This window comes from Saimiri boliviensis, chromosome 3 (genome assembly GCF_048565385.1).
Source record: "Saimiri boliviensis isolate mSaiBol1 chromosome 3, mSaiBol1.pri, whole genome shotgun sequence".
Taxonomy (NCBI): Eukaryota; Metazoa; Chordata; class Mammalia; order Primates; family Cebidae; genus Saimiri; species Saimiri boliviensis.
The window spans coordinates 159,502,738-159,524,869 of record NC_133451.1 but is presented as its reverse complement, the minus strand read 5'-3'; the positions used below and the strand labels follow the sequence as shown (position 1 = coordinate 159,524,869).

Below are 22,132 nucleotides of genomic sequence, written 5' to 3'. Positions count from 1 at the left end.
ATAACATTTCTAATGTCTAATATCTAATATTTCTAATTCTGCTTTTTCAAAGTTTTTGCTACTTCCTCTCATATCAGAACTAATGAGATAATTCAGTGATTATATTTTCAAAGTAGCCATCACATGGTATAATAAATTTGGGAGACAGGAAAATAATAGGAAAACCAATGTGTTTTAAAGCTTTATTTATAAAGAACCTTCACAGGAACCTTATTTTAAAGTTACCTGAAGAATGAACTGCAAGTTACAAAGTAATGGTTGAAATTTTCTCACAACATCTAATGTTAAGTACTCATCTTAGAAGGAGTTTGGGGAAATTATGATGTTCACTCATTTAATAAATACTGCAATGAGTACCGGTTACATGCTATATACTGCTGTGCTAGGTGCTAGGGAGACAAAGAGAAAACAGGATCTAGTCACTGCCACAGTGAAACTTATGAACCACCAGAAATACTGGAAAGCTACTATAGGCTTAAAATAGGTAGCAAATGCTATAAAAACGTCATGGTGCTATAAGAAGACATATGGAAGAATTGGGGGCTAGCGCTGTTTCTTCAGAGGAAGTAGACTTTTAAGCTGATACATGAAAGATAAATAGCGGTTAGATGGAAAAAGGCAGAGGAAGGAAAAGAAGAGTGTCACGGTCAAACCCATGTGTGAAGGCCAGGGAAAAAGAAAGGATAATAAATTTAGGAAACAAAAGAAGTTCAGCATGAACGGCATACAGAGTGTTACTAGGAGGTGGGGGTGGGAGAGGAACAAGCTGGAAATGCAAGGAAATACAGATTAGAAAGAACTTATAGGTCATAACAGGAAATTGGCATTGAAGTATTTTAAGAAGAGAAATGACATGATTCAGTTTGAACATCAGGAAATCTTGCTGACTGTAGCAGGAAAAATAGGAAATAAATTCACAGTCAAATTAGAGTGTTACTGCAGTCATCCAGGTGAGCAATGTTGACAGCCTGGACGATAGCAACTGGAAAGAAATGAACAGACTTAAAGAGATATCTAGGAGATAGAATTAGCAACACTCGGGCTTGGGGTATGAGGAGTTCAGGATGATATCCAGAGTTTTCTTGAGCAACTGGGTAGATGATACTACCATTCACAGAAATGGGAAATATAGAATGAAATAAAAACGTCAGCTAGGGGTGAGATAATGGGTTCAATTTAGACTATATTGAGTTTGAGGTACATATGAAAATATTCAGTAGAAAGCAGGAAATACAGATTATTTCAAAAAGGTCTGCATTTGAAGATGTTTTATAATAATAATTGGCCCATTTCTGTTTGTCTCTATCATAGAAAAGAATAACCTAACTCACACTGAAAGAGTTTCCACACTAATTGTATTTTAATTCTGACTATCACTGGCACATACATTAGGTGAAATGGTATGGTTATGAGGGTAAGAGCAAGGGTTTCCCTGCAATGTATCCATCTCTTTGAAAACATCACACATAAATAAAACAAATATGAGAAATATGAAATAAAACAAGTTACTTAATTATGGGATAAGAAATTTAAAATTTAGGCCAATATCTTAAGACATTTTAATTAATAACCATAATTGCTTGCACCATTCTGTTATGATTGAGGCACAGTTTAAGGTAAGGATGAGCCATGTAGATTTTGGCTGACACAGCACAAAGGAAAAGTCCCTCAACGCATAAAATCCTTTAGTGATGACTGAAGATTAAATTGCATAAGGTTCTATTCTATATTATATGAGAGAATTAAAAACAAAAGGTGTGCTATTCATTTCAGTGAAATGATGGATCTGCCAGCTGCAGCAAGCACTTTGGAACTCTCTTATGACAAATTAACATAGCATGTGCCAGATGTTTTTCCTTTTTCCTGTTGAATTATGCTATAATATGCTTCAGTTACTTTTAGCAATTATGTATTTTGTAATTTGCTGGTACCTGCAGCTGCCTCTCATCTTGTTAATTTAAAAAAAAAAAGGAGAGAAAAACAGTTACAGCAGCCAAACATTACAGATATACAGCCAAGGAATTATAATGTTTTACAAAGTGAAGAGAATGCCTTAGGCACAAATGCTGTGTAGTTCACCCTATACATACAGTTTGTTTTGGACAAGCAAATACTACATATTGTATATTCATGCGTTCATCCATTTATTCAATACAATCTAACTGAATGATTTAATTCTATTGAATTTGTCAGATAAGATGTTAGCTCATAGTTTTGTAGAGGAGAGACAGACATAAATAACAGTTATACTATAATTCAGTAAGTGCCATAAACAGCAATGAACAGAATGATATGGGAGTGCAGAAAAAGAAAGAAAAGACTTAATCTTGTAGGAGAATGGGAATGCTTTAGAGAAAAAATATCTGAGTTGAGTCTGGAAGGAGGAAACTAGCTCCAGAATAATTTTTCATGCCTATCTTTTCCTTCATACACCACATCCAATTCATTAGTACTTTTTGTTACCTCCAATTTTTTAAAAAGACTCCCCCAACTAATCCACCTTTTTCTTTCTTCTTAGCATAAGCCATCAACATTGCTTAACAAGACTCTTGCAATAGCCTTCTAAGAACTTTCCTAGCCTTTTTACTAGCTTCCATTCTTCACACTGTGAAAGCCAGATCTTTTTTTAAAAAACAAAAAATCAGATTATTAGGTGACTTCTTTTAAAACTGTCCAATGGCTTTCTTTCTCTATTAAAACTCTTAAATCTGGTTAATAAAACCATACATGTTCAGATCCCTGCCTGCAGCAGGGACAACAGTGTTCACCAGACATTCCATGTGTACCATACATTTCCCAGATTTCTATGCAGTTCTCACCGATGGAGGTAAAAGTTAGTGATACATCTCATTTCAAAGCTGAGTTAGTTAAGTGCCCATGTTCCTCTTCCATTCATCTCTTTCTCTGTTCCAGAGATCTCAGGAAACCACAGGTTTCAAGAATGTGGACCCTCTAATAGCAGAGTCTTCCTGCCAAACTGCCTAAGACATGTAATGTTAGCAATAAACAAACCTTTGTTTTGTTTAGTCCCTAAGATTTCAGTTTGTTTGCCATGGCGGCTGACACTGTTTAACATAATAAACTGCATAGATCTGACCTCTTACATCGCTATTGCTTTCATTTTGCATACTATTTCTTTTACTTCAAACTTTTTTGTATTACTGCTTTGGGGGTCTTTGAACTAGCTGTTCTCTTTGCTTAAAATGTTCTTTCTTCTGATCTTAAATCCTTTTCATTATTTTATCTCACCTTAAGATTCATTTCCTCACAGGATCTTCCATGTCTATCCACCCTCAGATATCCAACCATTCATTATCACACTGGCTTATTTTAAATTTTCTTTCTTTTTTAACAGACAAGGTCTTGCTCTGTCACTTAGGCTGGAGTGCAGTAGCACGATCAGACCTCAATGCAGTCTCAACCTCCTGGGCTCAAGTGATTCTCCTGCCCCAGCCTCCCAAGTAGCTAGAACTACAGGCACACGCACCACGCCCAGATAATTTTTGTATTTTCTGTAGGGACAGGGTCTTGCTATGTTGCTCAGGCTGGTCTCAAATTCCTGGCTTCAAGATTACAAGATTATCCTCCCACCTCAGTCTCCCAAATGCTGGGATTACAGGTATGAGCCACTGTACCCGGCCTCTAAATTTTTGGAATAGTACTTATTACAATTATTTTTTGAGACAGAGTCTCGCTCTGTCGCCAGGTGCCAGGCTAGAGTGCAGTGGCGTAATCTCAGCTCATTGCAACCTCTGCCTCCCAGGTTCAAGCAATTCTCCTGCCTCGGCCTCCTGAGTAGCTGGGACTACAGGTGCGCACCACCACGCACAGCTAATTTTTGTATTTTAGTAGAGACGGGGTTTCACCATGTTGGCCAGGATGGTCTCGATCTCTTCACCTCATGATTCACCTGCCTCGGCCTCCCAGAGTGCTGGGATTACAGGTGTGAGCCACCATGCCCGGCCTATATAATACTTATTAAATGATAACTAACACACGTTTATTTATTTGAAAATTTCTACTTTACTGTGAATAATCTAATCTTCAAAAAAATAAGGACCTTGTCTTTGCTGTATTCCCATTACTTCAAGAACAGTGCCTGCTCAATAAACATGTGACAAGTGAATAGTACGTAGATTAGGAGTATGTCGAAGGGCTGGCCAAGCACTTTTGTTTACTGGAGTGGTTGTTCAGTGTGGCTGGAGCATAAGGAACTTGAAGGAAGGAGGTAGAGAGGCAGACTGCAAATAAAATACGGCAGAGACAAGGTTGTGAAAAGTCTGTAGGCAACAATAAAACAAATCTTTTAGTAGGCAGCTCCAGAATATTTATTATTTAGTAAAATAATTGTAACAGCAGTGTGAAAGATGGAATAGAGTGGGGAAAAATTGATGGCAGGGAAACCAGAGCAAAGGTGGCTACTTTAGGAGTCATAGTTAAAGATGTGAGGGCCCTGACCAGCTGCAGGGACATGTATGTCACTTAATGCTTACACACATGCAAATGTTTCTGTAGGACAGATTCCTGTACTACGAACTGCAAAAGGATCTGCACAGTTCAAATTTAGTTAGATTTTGCTAAGTTACCTTATAAAAAAGTATTTGCCAGTTTACATTCCCACCCATACTGTATGACAACTCCTGTTTCCCCATGCATTTGCAGACACTGGATATTAACCATCTTCTACATTTTGCCAACTTGCTGGGTAAAATTATTGTTTAAATTTACATCTCTTTAATGAAAAGTGAGACTCTACTTGCTTTGATATGTTTAAGGGAGATTTGCATTTCTGCTTTTGTGAGCTTTGTTTGAACCGGTGAGTTCACATACTTTGTCCATCTTTTTATTAGGTTGCTAACCTTTCAATGTGGAACTTGATGAATTTTGCATATTAACCATTTAAAAATTTTTCCAGTATCCCATTTGTCATTTATCTTGGTTTAGTATCTTTCTCCATATAAATTTTAATTTTATGGTTAGATCACTTAATCAGTTTTTCTTTTTTGGATCCTGGGTTTTGTGTTTTGATTAGAAAGTCTTCTCTATTCCAAGAGAATACAAATAATCTCATTTATTTTAATACCCTCTTTTTTTTTATAAGTAGCTCTTTAATACATCTGGAATTTATTTTATATATGAAATGAAGAATATTCTAAATGATTTTCTATCTTTCTAACATCATCTTTTCACATTGATTTGAAATGCCACTATTATCATGACCAAAATTTCTGATTTTATATATATATTTTTTCTGTATTCTGTTCAAATAATCTATCCTTGTGCCAATACTGCTTTATGTATTTTGATATCTGGTAGGGCAAATCTCATTTGTTTTCCCATAGAGGTTTGTTGATTTAACCTATAAAAATAGTAACAACAATCTCTCATTTAAGTAAGATCAGCAGAGATATACTGCAGTTATGAACACCATATACTAATAGGTTAACTAGTAAAACAGCTTCTTTGAAGCTCAAAATTCTTTGTGATACATATATTTCAAGATAAAGGAATAGTAGCTAAGAGGGGATAATTATGGATAAATTAATAAAATATTACAAATTAAACTTTAAACCAAAAGATATCAAACAGAAACTCAAATTTTTAAAAAGCTTCTGATCCTAAGCTCTCTGATACTAAGATGAAAAATTATCTCCTAGGAAAAAATTATTTTATTTAATTATTTTGTGTTAAATTTAATTTTGGCTGTAGTTACCTACGTGTAGATAATAAAAAAAAAATCACAGGTACTGGCAATCATATTTAATTATCAGTTGCCAGAAGGTACAGAAGTTTCCATGGGGCATAAAACAAGTCAAGGGAGGACTAAGGACATTGTGACTATAATTAAATTTGGTTTTGCCTCTAATATTCTCCTAACTGTAGCAAATAGGTTTACAAAAAGCAAGGAAGAAAGTAGCCAACTTATAAGAATTCAATTGTTATGAAGCAGAGAGGACAGAGGCAAACAGTCAAGTACTTTCAAGATTCAATGCACACAATCTAATTTAGAGACCAAGGAAGGCTAGTACTTTTCAAAAGGTGTATTTTCAGGGGGAAAGCCTTGATGTTTAATATGTCACAATAACGCACATGGAGAAACAGGATGCTGGACCTAACCTGGAGAGGCTCACTTTTGAAAGTGATTAATAACACTTTTGATATGAATGCTAGCATGCATAAAGCTGTGGTATATATAGAGAAATCATTACAGGGAGAGTCAAATGCATCAAATGCGTCATTTGATTTTGAAATGCTCTGTAGTTTATTTTGTAATTTATTATTAATAAAAAACCCAATTGGTTCAAGACTTGGGCTATACCATTGGATCACTAAAACCAAACCACTTCTAAGAACAAATGAATACTTCCCTAGAGATATGGAAGTACCATCCAGCAGTTAGTCTGGTACTTTAATGGTACAACATAGCATATAGCAAACTGCTGATGCTCAGTATGGATGCTATTGTATGTCATGGGTAGATTATCACCTTTATAACATATTTTTCTCATTAAAAATAAATTTTTTTCTTGAAAAATTATAAATTTATTATGACTGTCATAGAATTTTGTATTATGACTAATACGTAAGATAAGTCAGTGAAAATACTTTAGTAGATACATTTTATTGATTTCATGTATAATCTTCAGTATGATTTATGTTCTCCAGAGGGGAGAGATGCAATTCATATATATAAATCTTGCCTAAAATCTACTGCCTTCTAGAACTAGTAATCTTTTTGTGCAAGTAAAAGTAAAATAAGTACATGAGCTTTTCTCTCCTCCTCTTCTTCCTCCTCCCCGCCTGCTCCTTCTCCTTCTTCTTTATAAATATATAAATAGAGATGGGGTCTCAATGTGTTGTCTTTTACCAAGACTTGATTTTTAAGGCTGGGTGAAAAAGGAGGTAAGCTTTAAAACATAAAAAAGAAGATGGCAAAAATCGTAGTAATATTTACTGGATTTACTGAATTCACATATACTGCTGGTCAAGATACAAACTGCAATCTTGTCTATTTAGGCTAGGCAGGGCTTTGTTACCAAATGTGATTTGCTGAGCATATCTGGCCAGTGCTAGCAGAAAGTTCAAATACATTTAAAAGCCAAGACTTCACTTAAGTAGGAATTTTCTTTAGAAGGTTGGTTGGTTTGCTTCAAATTGCTTATTCCATGAATTATTTCTATTTATTTATCTCAGGGTAGTTAACCATTTCATGTTGCTATGTTTGGCATTTCCATTTTTATGGAAAATTGTCTTTTTTTAAAAATGATACTTTGTATTTAACTGAACATCTAACAAGGAGGCACTACAGCAAAACAAAAATAAAATCTAGGGACAAATGAAGAGTTTGGTCTTACACTGGAGCATTACAGCCAAGCAGACAGGAAACACAGGCATGGGAAAATATAACTGCAGGGTTGGAAACTGCGGAAGTTCTCTTCTGATTGCTTCTCTCTTCTTAGTGAAATAGGAATTGAAGTCATTGACTAAAAGTGATGATGGGGGAGGAGTTGCAAAAAAGATTTGAGGAGAGACAAAAGGGTACGAAATAGTCACCAAAGACAAGAGAATCTATAAAATAATTTCCTTGCAGCATTAAAGGCCCCTTTTGCTGTCATGAATTTAAAGTGAGACAACCCGGGATGGCTGTGTGTTTTTTTCCAGCTACCTTGAGCTGAATGGGTAAAAGTACAGAGAAGACGAGTTAGATTTAAACAGAGCTATGGCTGGCTAAGGAAGAAGAGAAAGAGGGCAGGAGAGTGGAGGATGATTATCTCTGCTGACCTCTTCTAAAATGGTGCACTCTCAAAAATACATACAGTGCCTATTCTCTTTTTCTGCTTTATTTTTCTCTTTAGCACTTACCATCTATCATATATTTAATTTCTCTTGTTTAATGTTTATCTCTCCTATTGGAATGAAAGCTCCATGAGGACAGTGAGTTTTGCCTGTTTTGTTCAGTGGTACTGTCTTTTAAAAGGTATGAGCTCTTGCTGGATAACAGCAAAGCAGGTATCAGAGTACTGGTACTTTCCTGCTCCTCACCACTGCCCACAAAGAGAAATGACTAGCTGGCTTCCTACTTAGCAGCTATTTCTAAAGCACTGGGTGATTTGCATATCATTTTGTTCTTTAAAGCTTGCAACATTATCTTTAATTATAATAAAAGGACATTAATGTGATAGAGATTCCTCTAAAATCTTAAGTAGAGTAATAAAAAATAGGAAGTGATGAGAAATGAGATTGGACATACATGTAAGAAACCAGACTGTACATACATTGTAGCAACCCAGGGATTAACGAAGAGTAAGAGAGATAAGACATGATGGTGATCTGATCTAAGGTAGGGAGAGCAGGGATGAAGACAAATGGATTTGAAAAACATTAAGGAGAAAGAAGAGAAAGAACCACACATGAAAGCTGACTATGAAGGTGCAGTAAAGGAGACAGAGAGGAGCAATCTGTCATTCTATGGACCACATTTAGGTTGTTTTTAAAATCATGGTTATTGGAAACTAGAGTTTCTTTACAGTATTTGAATTTTAGTTAAAATCAATGCCAAAAAGCCCATACAAACAAATAATTTTCAGTGTTCAAATGAATTAAGCTACCATGGTGTTACAACAAGCAGCAGGACTGATGAAATTTTTTGACACAACTCTTTCTAGTAAACTCCTTTAAATTAGTCATATATGGGCAACTCTGCTTGCTCATAAAGGGGCACTGCATACTAGAATTCAAGTTGAAAGAATTCTTCTTTGGTGTTGCACTGCTGGTTAGCAAACTCCTTTAAAACTCATTTCAAGACTTCTTAAATAAATAACCTACAAACATTTAAAGAACATTTATCAAGTGCCCAACACTAGACTATGGACTGTTATGGTTACACAAATATTTATGTTCATATAGAGATACCCATTCAACAGATACTCTCTGCCAATAATTTCTGGTGGACTGGTGCCTGTGGACATACATGTATAGTTCACAGAGGTCTGTGTTATATGGCCATGTACTTACTTAGATTTAAGAACAGGAGTTAGAAAATGGTTGGATAATCCTAGCCACAATGTTTTGTATAATATTTCTCCTCTGGATGTATGACCTTAATTATGAGCAATACTGATTTTTAAAAATTATTTCACCCAATTAATCCTAGTGCTTATGTTCAGGACTATGTCTTACTTTATTATCAACAGTCTTCATAATAATTCTTAGAATCAATAGCATTTTCAAGTTTGTAAGATAAGAAAGAAGTTTCATTATACAGCAGTGGTACAGTTAAGGGGATTCAAGTTTCTTAGGTCTGTTAAATACTGAGGGTGAATTATATAATATATATAAATATATATTTGAGATAAGAGTCTTGCTTCGTAGCCCAGGCTGGAATGCAGTGGCACAATCTCTGCTCACTGCAACCTCTGCCTCCTGGGTTCAAGTGATTCTTCTGCCTCAACCTCCCAAGCAGCTGGGATTACAGATGTATGCCACCACACCCAGTTAATTTTTGTATTTTTAGTAGAGATGGGGTTCCACTATGTTGGCCAGGCTGGTCTTAAACTCCTGACCTCTTGACCCACCCATCTCAGCTTCCCAAAGTGTTAGGCATATAGGCATGAGCCACTGTGCCCGGCCTGTATCATGTTTTAAAAGTTCAAATGCATTTCAAAAAGCTGAATTCTACTTTGACAAGAAAGTATCAAAATTGAAAAAAGAGTTTGGCTTAGAAACAATAATTGATCAAGTTCACTAGCTTTCATTCATTCATTCAACAAATATGTTCTGACATCTACTAGTGCTGGATACTTTTTTAGGAGCTAGGGATACAGCAAAGAATAAAAAAAAAAAACTTTATGGAGCTGATAGTCCGATGGGAAAGATAGAATATTTTAAAACATGTAAAGAAAGAAGTATAAAACATAATTACTGACAGTGATGAATGCTAGGAGATACAAAGATAGGAAATCTGCTTTTGTTTCTGGATACATTTGTATACATCTGCAGACTTAAATATTAGACATTTTACATCACAAGGTATAATTCTGAACTTGACTGAGTGAAAAGATGGACAGCCAAGAAGCTAATAATACTGCTGAATACTTTTACAGGGGTACTAAAATTCGTAATCAAGAGTAGATTTGGATATTTTCACGTAAGTGTATGAATACATTAAAGCTAGTATATAAAATATTATTGAGCTTCTATTATTGCAGAATTAATATATATCATTTTAATAGTCTACATGTTATTTTTAATATAAAAATGATATTAAACCAAACTGTACTTTTCTTATTCTGGGAAAATCAAATGTAATGAAACCAAAAAAGGAGTAGCACTACCTTTCTCTTAAACTTGACCCAAAATATCTGCCAAGTGGCAGAAGCTTTCTCTGAGTAGATTTACAGTTTCTAATCACCAAAGCATACTGAGTGATGAAAAAGCTAATATGCTGGAAAGTGGTATATTAAGTCTTTACAGGACATTCTAAGCACAGGCAGTCCATCATTAAGGAAGAAACATAGTTAAAAATTATGGTACATTTTTTCAAGATGTATTGAAAATTTCAGCCAATGCAACAGACCCTTACTTTTTCATCTACTATTTCAACATAGTGTAAAAATAAACCAAAGTTAGGCACTTTGGTCAATTAGAGCAATGTGTCCTTGTATCACAGGCTTAGGATCCCATACTATAAATTGTTTAAAGGTATAATATAGTTACATGTCTTGACTTTGTTTTGAGAGCCTGGCAAAGAGGCTGGCCAGTTCCTGTTTTGAGTATCTGAGTGTATAACTCCAACCACTTCCATTATTGGGCTGCCACATTCTGGGCCACTACATCTGCTATAATCACTCTAGGGCCAGGTGCCAGAAAAAGGAAGCAAGCAACCAACCAAACCAGAAACAGCTGCTACACCCTGGAGCCCACTGAACTTGTTCACATCAGCCAATCTAAAACTTGTTCACCATGGCATTATCTGTTCCTTCCTGTAAAAACCACAACAACGTTTGTGCTCACAGTTGCCCCCGTCACCTTCTACCTCATGATTGACCCCAGTGCTTCCCCTGAGTGGTCCTATGTAGTATACTGTTTGTCCAAGGAACTGTGAGTATAACGAACTATAAAACTCTTTCCATTTTATCTTTCTTGATCTGCATCCAGCCTCACCATCTCATATAAGGTAGCATAGTTAAAAAATAATGGTATATAACATATTTATCTTAGTCTAGAAATAACACTAACTTCAACAACTAATGTTTCTTAATTATTATGTATTATATAAGTGCCATAGTGGTTTTAATGTTCCTGATACTAATTCCCAGCAACAGTTCTGATGACTTATTTTGTAGCCACAGTCCATTTCAATTTCCAGGATACTGCAACTTACCACAGACGTATGTCAATTCTGTATGGGACAAAAATTATCGAAAGCCAAGTTCTCGATTACTGTGCTAAGTGAGGTGGGATACTTTTAAAGAGTATGTGTCTGGATCTAGTAAAGGCATAGTAAATTATTCAGATTAATCAATCCATTAAGAACTCCACTACAACTCTGTTTAAAAGCATTAAACAGAGGAAAATATAGTAAAAACGTTCTAAGACAATTTTTGAGTGAAAGCACATAATGAGAAAAGCTAACAGAATCTTGGAGTACTAACGCTTCCTGTTTCCTGGATGGGATTTACAATACTCCACACTTGGAAGCTGACTTTGTTACCACTAAGAGAAAGAGGTGTGGTGGAGAGACCCTCTCTATCATTGATCTGGTATCCCCAAAGAGCATCCCTTCAAGATAAAGGGGAACCATATGTGAATGCATGCCACTTCCCTCAAAGTCACAGGATTACAGGGAAGCTACTTTGGTTATGAACAAAGCAGAAGAAAAAATGTATTCTTCTGTGGCCACAGACCACAGATCTACAAAAGAACAAAATCCAGAAACCCTACCTTTGGTTGAAGTGCTCACAACCAGTAGTGCTCTCAGGTACCCACAAGAGGCAAAGGCAAAGTTTCTCTATGGAAGCCTCATAACAAAAATTTTCAAGGGAAATTACTAATAAGTAGATGGAGAAACCTGATGAGATGCTAAGGAACCAAAAGAAACAGATCTGTCTGATGACAGATATTGGAGTAATCAGTTACAAACTTTGAAACCAATGAATCTAAAAAATCCAATAAAATGATATAGGGCATAAAACACAAATGATCACTTTAAGAAACAAACTGAACTGATAGAGCTGAAAAAGTCACTTCAAGAATTTCATAATACAATCAATCACAAGTATCAACAGCAGAATCAAGCTGAGGAAAGAAACTCAGTGTTTAAAGACTAGTTTCTTGAAATATCTCAGATAAATACAAATAAAAAACAATAGCGAAGAATGAATAAAGCTTCTGAGAAGTATAGGATTATGTAAAGAGACCAAATCTATGATCTAGAATCAAACCTCTAGAATCAAATCAAGGTTAATATCAATATTAACCTTGAAGTAAATGGGTTAAATGCTCCAAATGAAAGGGCACAGTGGCAAGTTGGATGAAGAAGCAAGACTCAACTGTATACAGTCTACAGGGGATCCATCTCACATGCAAAGACACCCATAGGCTCAAAGTAAAGGAATGGAAAAAAACCAAACAAATGGAAAACAGAAAAAGGCAGGGATTGCTATTTTAATTTCAGAAAAAAAAAAAAAAAAAAAAAAAAAAAAAGTCTTTAAACCCACAATGATAAAAAAAAAAAAGACTAAGAAGAACATTACATTACGGTAAAAGGTTCAATTCAACAAGAAGACCTAACTATCCTAAATATATATGCATCCAGCACAGAAGCACCCAGATTCATAAGGCAAATCCTTAGAGACCTACAAGGAGACTTAAATAACCACACAATATTAGTGGGAGACTTCAACACCCCACTGACAGTATTAGACAGATCATCAAATCAGAAAACTAACAAAGAAGTTCAGGACCTGCATAGGACATTTGACCAAATTGGCCTAACAGATACTTACAGACCTCTCCACCCAAAACAAACAGAATATACATTCTTCTCATCTGCATATGGCACGTACTCTAAAAATATGACCACAATCTGGTGCAAAACAATCCTCAGCAAATTAAAAAAACCCCCAGAATCATACTAAACACACTCTTGGACCACTGTGAAGTAAAAATAGAAATCAATACTAAGGAAATTGCTCATAATCATATGATTACATGGAAATTAAACAACCTGCTCCTAAATGATTTTTGGGGAAATGATACAATTAAGGCAGAAGCCAAGAAATTCTTTGAAACTAATGAGAACAAAGATACAACATACCAGAATCTTGAGGACACAGCTAAAGCAGTGTTAAGCGGGAAGTTTATAGTGCCAGATGTCCTCAAAAAGTTATAAAGACATCAAATTAACAACTTAACATCACACCTAGAGGAACTAGAGAAACAAGGGCAAACCCACCCCAAAGCTAGCAGAAGACAATAAATAACAAAATTCAGAGCTGAACTGAAGGAAACAGAGATGCAAAAAACCATATAAAAGATCAACAAATCCAGACGCTGGTTTTCAAAACAATAAGCAAGATTGATAGGCCACTAGGTAGACTAATAAAGAAAAAGATAGGAAAGATCCAAATAAACAATCATAATGACAAAGGGGATATTACTAGTGATCTCACAGAAATACATACAAAAGAAAAACTTCCAAGACTGCTGTGAACATCTCTATGCACACAAACCAGAAAACTAGAAATGGATAAATTCTTGGAAACATACAACCTTTCAATATTGAACTAGGAAGAAATTGAATCCCTGAACAGACCAACGGTGAGTTCAGAAACTGAATCAATAATAAAAACCCTATCGCCGGGCACGGTGGCTCAAGCCCGTAATCCCAGCACTTTGGGAGGCCGAGGCGGGTGGATCACGAGGTCAAGAGATCGAGACCATCCTGGTCAACATGGTGAAACCCCGTCTCTACTAAGAATAAAAAAAAAAAAAAATAGCTGGGCGTGGTGGCGCGTGCCTGTAATCCCAGCTACTCAGGAGGCTGAGGCAGGAGAATTGCCTGAACCCGGGAGGCGGAGGTTGCGGTGAGCCGAGATCGCGCCATTGCACTCCAGCCTGGGTAACAAGAGCGAAACTCCGTCTCAAAAAAAAAACCAAAACCAAACAAACAAACAAAAAAACCCTATCGACCAGAAAAATCCCAGGGTCAGAAGGATTCACAGCCAAATTCTACCAGATGTATAGAGAAGAGCTGATGCCATTCCTACAGAAACTACTCCAAAAAAATGAGAAGGGACTTCTCTTTAGCTCACTCTATGAGACCAAAATCATCCTGATATCAAAACCTGGCAGAAATACAAGACAACAAAAAAAGAAAACTTCAGGCCAATATCCTTGATGATCACGGATGCAAAAATTCTCAACAAATACTAGCAATCTGAATCCTGAAGTACATCAAAAAGATAATCCATCACAATCAAGTAAGCTTTATTCCTGGGATGCAAGGTTGCTTCAACATACACAAATCAAGAAATGTGATTCACCACATAAACAAAACTAAAAACAAAAACCACATTATCTCTTAGAAGATGCAGAAAAGACTCTTTGCTCTATCAACCAGGCTGGAGTGTAGTGGCACAGTATTGGCTCACTGAAACCTTGGCCTCCCCAGGTTCAAATGATTCTCACGTCTCAGCCTCCCCAATTGCTGGAATTACAGGCACACACCATCACACCCAAATAATTTTTGTATTTTTAGTAGAGATGGGGTTTTGCCATGTTGGCCAGGCTGGTCTTGAATTCCTAACCTCAAGTGATCCACCTGCCTTGGCCTTCTAAAGTGCTGGGCATGATCCCCTGTGCCCAGCCTAGAAAGGTTTTTGATTAAAATTCAATATCCCCTCATGTTAAAAACCCTTAAAATACAAGGCACTGAAGGAACATATCTCAAAATGATAAAAGCCATCTATGATAGACCCACAGATAACATCATAATAAATGGGCAAAAGTTGGAATCATTCCCCCTGAGAACTGGAATAAGACAAGGATGCTCACTCTCACTACTCCTATTCAACAAAGTACTGGAATCCTTGCCAGAGCAATGAGCCAAAATAAAAAAGTAAAAGGCATCCAGATAGGAAGAGAGGAAGTCAAACTATCTCTGTTTATGGATGATATAATTTTAGACCTAGAAAACCCGTTAGTCTCTGCCCAAAAGCTCCTAGATCTGATAACTTCAGCAAAGTTCAGGATACAAAATTCATGTACCAAAATCTGTTGCATGCATTTCTGTATACCAGTGATATCTAAGCTGAGACCCAAATCAAAACACAATCCCATTCACAATAGCCACAAAAAGAATAAAAATACTTAGGAGTAATTAACCAGGAGGGGAAAGATCTCTATAATGAAAATAACAAAACACTGCTCAAAGAAACTAGGGTTGATACAAATGAATGAAAAAGCATTCCATGCTATGGATAGGAAGAATCAATATTGTTAAAATGACCATATTGCCCAAAGCAATCTACAGATGCGATGCTTTTCCTATCAAACTACTAATGACATTCTTCATAGGATTAGAAAAAACTATTTCAAAATTCATATGGAATCAAAAAAGAGCTTGAATAGCCAAGGCAATCCTAAGCAAAAAGAACAAAGCTGGAGGCACCATGTCAACGAACGTAAAACTGTATTACAAGGCCACAGCAACCAAAACAGCAAGGTACTTGTAAAAAATAAGACAGAGATCAGTGGAACAGAATATACAGTGCAGAAATAAAGCCACACACCTATAACTATTTGATCTTTGACAAAGTAGACAAAAACAAGTAATGGGGAAAAAACTTCCTATTCAATAAATGGTGCTGAGCTAACTGGCTAGCCATATGTGGAAGACTGAACGTGGATCTCTAATATTATATACAAAAATCAACTTAAGGTTGATTAAAAAATTAAATGTAAATGTAAAACCTAAAACTATAAAAACCCAGGAAGATAACCAAGATTTTATGACTAAGACTCAAAAGCAATTATAACAAAAATAAAAATTAACATTTGGGACCTAATTAAACTAAAGAGCTTCTGCACACCAAAAAAAAACTATCAACAGAGAAAACAGACAATCTACAGAATGGGAGAGAATAGCTACAAACTATGCATCCTATAAAAGTCTAATATCCAGAATCTATAAGCAACTTAAACAAATTTATAAGAAAAAAACAAACAACCCCATTATAAAGTGGGCAAAGTCATGAACAGACACTTTCAAAAGAAGACATATGGCTGGGTGCAGTGGCTCACGCCTGTAATCCCAGCACTTTGGGAGGCCGAGGCGGGTGGATGACCTGATGTCAGGAGTTTGAAACCAGCTTGGCCAACATGGTGAAACCCCACCTCTACTAAAAATATTTAAAAAATTAGCCAGGTGTGTTGGTGGGTGCCTGTAACCCCAGCTACTTGGGAGGCTGAGGTGGGAGGATTGCTAATTGCTTGAACCCAGGAGACAGAGGCTGCAGTGACCCAACATGGTGCCCCTGAACTCCAGTCTGGGTGACAGAGTAAGACTCCATCTCAAAAAAGGAGACATAAATGCAGCCAAGAAGCACATGAAAAAATGCTCAACATCACTGATCATTAGAGAAACGCAAATCAAAACCACAATGAGACACTATCTCACACACGTCAGCATTGATATTATTAAAAAGTCAAAAAAATAACAGATGCTGGCAAGGTTGTGGAGAAAAGGGAATGCTTATCTACCGCTGGTGGGAAACTAGTTCAGCCACTGTGGAAAGCAGTTTGGAGATTTCTCAAAGAGCTTAAAACAGAAGTATAGTATTCAACCAAGCAATCCCATTATTAGGTATAGATCCCAAGGAATGTAAATTGTTTTTACCACAAAGACACATGCATATGCAGATTTATTGTAGCAGTATTCACAATAGCAAAGTCATGAAATCAACCTAAATGCCCATCAATGGTAGACTGGATAAAGAAAATATGGTGCCCGGTGCAGGGGCTCACGCCTGTAATCCCAGCACTTTGGGAGGCTGAGGTAGGAGGATCATGAGGTCAAGAGATCGAGACCATCCTGGCCAACATGGTGAAATCTCGTCTCTACTAAAAATACAAAAATTAGCTGGGCATGGTGGCATACACCTGTGGTCCCAGCTACTCAGGAGACTGAGGCAGAAGAATCACTTGAACCCAGGAGGCGGAGGTTGCAGTGAGCTGAGATTGCGCTATTGCACTCCAGCCTAGCAACAGAGCAAGACTCCATCTCAAAAAAAAAAAAAAAAAGAAAAGAAAGGAAAAAAAAATATGGTACATACACATCATGGAATACAACACAGCCATAAAAAAGAATATTATGTCCTTTGTAGCAACATAGATGGAGTTGGAAGCCATAGTCCTAAGGGAACTAACAGAGGAACAGAAAACCAAATACTGCATGTTCTCTCTCACAAGTGGGAGCTAAATACTGAATATACATGGACACTAAGAAGGAAACAGCCAGACACCTATCTGAGGATGAAGGGTGGGAGTAGGGAGAGGATAAAAAAACTATCAGGCACTATGCTTATTACCTGTGTAACAAAATAATAGCTATACCGAACCCTTGTGACATGCAATTTACCTATGTAACAAACCTGCTCATGAGCTCATGAACCTACATAACAGTTAACAAACCAACTAACCAACCCCTTGAAAATATAAGACAGTAAACTGAATATTAAAAAAGAGAATTTGTGAAAGATCAGAAGAGACTGAGTGAATAAATACAATAAAAAAGATGAAAAATAAAGAGGGTGAGAGACAAAGAAATGCAATATAAAAGCTTAAAATAACTTCAATTAGAATCTTAGGAGGACAGGAGACATTGTGAATCATGCAAAGGCAGTATTTATTTTGGTTTTAAAATCAACCTTATTGGGATATAATTGTGGGGAATACGGTACAGCCATTTTGAGTGTAGAATTTGGTGAGGTCTGACACATGCATACACTCACATAACCACCACTGCAATTAAAATCCACAATAACCCACGTGTGGTGGCTCATGCCTGTAATCCCAGCACTTTAGGAGGCTGAGGTGAGTATACTACTTGAGGTCAGAAGTTTCAGGCCAGCCTGGCCAACATGGTAAAACCCCATCTCTGCTAAAAATACAAAAATTAGCTGGGCATGGTGATTTGTGCCTGTAGTCCCAGGTACTTGGGAGGCTGTTGCAGGAGAACTGCTTGCACGTAAGAGGCGGAGGTTGCAGTGAACTGAGATTGTGCCACTGCACTCCAGACTGGGTGACCGAGTGAGATTCCACCTCAAAAAAAAAAAAAAAAAAAAAAAAAGATACAGAATAGGTCCATCACCTGAAAAAGTTCCCTCTTCCCTTTTGCAGTCACTGCTCCAACCCTCAAATCCCAGCTTTAGGCATCCAAACTGTTTTATCATTATAAATTACAATTGCCTTCTCTATAATTTCATACAAATGGAATCATACTGTATGTGGTTTTCTATGTAGGTATATGTACCTACATATATGGTATGTAGTCTTTCATTACAAAAAATACATGTTTTATCATTTATTCTCATGTCTTGGAAGACATTTCTTTTCCAATCTCGTTTTTGAGATTCATCCATGTTGTTGCACGCATCAGTGGTTTGTTCCTCTTTATTGCTATTTATCCATGCACCTAGTGATGTACATTTGGGTTCTCATTTTCAGCCGTTATAAATAAAATATCTATAAATATTTATTTACAGGTTTTTTTTGTGTGGGTATGTTTTGGTTTTATTTTTGGAAAGAGTCTTGGTCTGCTGCTCAGGCTGGAGTGCACTGGCATGATCGGGGCTCACAGCTTCAAACTCCCAGGCTCAGGTGATCCTCCTACCTCAGCCTCCCAAGTAGCTGGGACTATAGGCATGCACAAGACATATGCGACAGTTACAAAATGAGGATAAATATCAGGTAAGATGTAGAGCTGCAGGAGGGTGCAGTGAAGAATTCGACAGATAAATAATAGCATAAGAACGACTATCTTGATAAAAAGAATTTGATAAGATCAGAAAGTCTCTGTTTCTTTGAAGCTTGTGAGTACATAAAGATAGAAAGTAAAATTATTTAAACATCTGGATAAAATAAGCTTGTTAATAAAATGTAGGGAAGAAGACGAAAAGAGAAAGAGAAACTAATTTCACTTTAAATACAGGCATAGGCATCTAAAAGCCAATACAGGAATGAAGGACTGAGTGGTAGGGAGAGAGAGAGAGAAAGAGAAACTAAGGCCGCAGGTTTCTGGAGCGTCAGAAATTGCAATTTTTTTTTTTTTCAAACAGGTAAAATTGAGAACTTCAGAAAAAAGAAATTAGAAATTCAGCAATAAAGCCAATAATTAAAGTACTAAGAAGCAAAGAGCAAATCAGAATAATCTCTGTGGGAATAGTAATTCCATAACATGACTAAAAAGGAATTCTCTTTTGTAATATTTCTTTCTCAGAGTTCAGCATTCAACTATCTTTTATTGTCAAGATTTGTTGCCTCTTAAAAGCCAACAAATGCAGATATATTTCATTATATAAACATTTGCTATTACAGATTTTTTTTTTTGAGATGGAGTTTTGCTTTTGTGGCCCAGGCTGGAGTGCCATGGGGCAATCTTGACTCACTACAACCTCTGCCTCACAGGTACAAGTGATTCTGCTTTCTCAGCCTTCCAAGTAGCTCGGATTGCAGGGATGCGCCACCAAAGCCGGCTAATTTTTTTGTATTTAGTAGAGATAGGGTTTCACCATGTTAGTCAGGCTGGCCGCAAAGTCTTGACCTCAGGCAATCCATCTGCTTCGGCCTCCCAAAGTGCTGGGATTACAGGTGTTAGCCAGTGCGCCCAGCCAATTATAGAATTTTAACCAGAAATCATTAAAGATTCCATTTATGATTAATTCTTGGTTACAAATTTATGTTCCAGTAAATATATTCCTACAAAATTGTTATTCACTGCTGAGCTTTGAATCTTTTCTTCTGTAGCTTATTTCTTACCTTAAACTCTCAAGCCAGATAATTACGTTTATTCCTAAAATCTATTATTTTTCTATCCCCCTTTTTAAACAATTATAGCTCATCTGGTTTAATATCACTGGTATGTTTTCCATCTTCCTCTAATTCAAGTGCTTTTCTTTCTTATCTCTACTTTGTTACTTTGTTTTAATCTTTAGCATGTGCTATATGTGGGAACGCCCACCTTTTGTGCCCATGCCAGACCTCTGCCTCAGTTTATGTTTTGGAGGAGAAATAATTCATGACAATCATAGATTTGTCTGTAATTAAAAATAAAACTGAAAGAAATGTCCTTTCTCGAGTACCTACATTACAGGTTTTTAAAAAAGAAAGTATAAACCACAGAGCATTTAAAATAAGATTTAGTAATAAAAATTAAATTTATAAGATATTTATGGCATGAATTAAAGTGTTTATTGGTTAAATATATTTAACCTTATATATTAAAATATACATGTATAATACCTAAGTTAAAATCTAATATATCTATAATTTTTGAGGTCATTCTTAAATTTTTCTAAAAATAAAAATTTCCTACTTAAAACAGGGATCTACCTCAACACAACAAAGGTTACATATGACAAATCCACAGCTAACATACTTAACGGTGAAAAATTAAAATTATTTCCTCTAAAGATCAAAAACGACAAGGATGCCCATTTTTAACACTTCTATTCCATATGGTACTGAAAGTCCTACCCACAGAAATTAGGTAAGATAAATAAAAGGCATCAAATCGGAAAAGAAAATGCTAAATTGTCCCTGTTTGCAAATGAAATGATCTTATTTATAGAAAATCCTAAAGACCTCATAAAAAAATGCCAGAATAAACAAATGCAGTAAAGTTGCAGATTACAAAATCAACACACAAAAATCAGTAGCATTTTTATACACTAACAGCAATCTATCTGAAAAAGAAATCAAGAAAACAATTCCATTTACAATAGCTGCTAAAACAATAAAATACCTAGAAATAAATTCAACCAAGAAGGTGAAAAATCTCTATATTGAAAACCACCAAAAACTGATAAAAAAAATTTAAGAAGACACAAATAATTGGAAAGCTATCTTGTATTCACGAACTGAAGAAATTAATATTGTCAAAACGTCGATACTACTCAAAGTAATCTACAGATTCACTGCAATTTCTACTGAAATTCCAATGATGTTTTTCACAGAAATGGAAAAGATGATCCTAATATTTGTATGGAACCACAAATAAACCCAAACAGACCAATCTTGAGAAAGAAAAACAAAGTTTGAGGGGACGTGGGGCCATGTGGCCTTACAGGCGGAGAGGACCCTTCTCCCTCCTCTCTGTGGTGCCTTTGCCAGCCACAGTTGTCAGCTCGCCCCCAAGCGTGGCTCCCAGTGGAGTCTCAAGATTCTGCTCTCCAAGAAAGTCTTACCATGATTGGATAGGACCCCCAGATAAATATTCAAACCTTTGACTTGTTCACTTTTACATACCTGAAAATGAATCACTATTGGAACAAAAGCTTAGAAAATTAAGACAAGAAACACAAGAATGGAATCAACAGTTCTGGGCAAACCAGAATTTGACTTTTAGTAAGGAAAAAGAAGAATTTATTCACTTAAGACTAAAAACTAAAGGCCTGGCCCTGAGAACTGAATCGGATCAGAAAACGACATTGAATGCAGAAGAAATGGTGGACTTTTACAAGGAATTTTTAAGTAAAAATTTTCAAAGGCACATGTATTATAACAGAGACTGGTATAAGCGCATCTTTGCTATCACCTTCTGCATGTGAAAAGTGGCCCTGGAAAGGATCTCGAAGAAGCTTAAACAGAAACAAAAGAAGACGAGCAACTAGGAATCCACCCTGACCCAGCCAGAGTCCAGGTTTCCATGGAAAGCAGGTGGTTAGAGGGCTCCTTTCACAGGGGCTCTGAGAAAAATTGGAAGTGATCCCAAGAAGCCGACATCTTCTAAGGGGGCCTGTGGACTGTTTGGGGGCAGGGTGGGTCCTGGGGCACTGCAGGCTGACTGGGTCCTGCTTATATGGGCTCTAGGTCACCTTGTTGTCACGGATGCGGTGTTAAATAAAGCCCA

At 36.5% G+C, this 22,132-nt stretch overlaps 1 protein-coding gene and 1 pseudogene across 5 annotated transcripts in view; one reads left to right on the top strand and one right to left on the bottom strand.

Annotated features, from left to right (window-relative positions):
* The window catches only part of SCLT1 (sodium channel and clathrin linker 1), a 213,080-nt gene that overhangs the window by 27,002 nt on the left and 163,946 nt on the right, over positions 1-22,132 (bottom strand). The window lies entirely within an intron of this gene.
* On the top strand, positions 18,940-21,893 carry LOC104651350 (cytochrome c oxidase assembly factor 8 pseudogene; annotated as a pseudogene).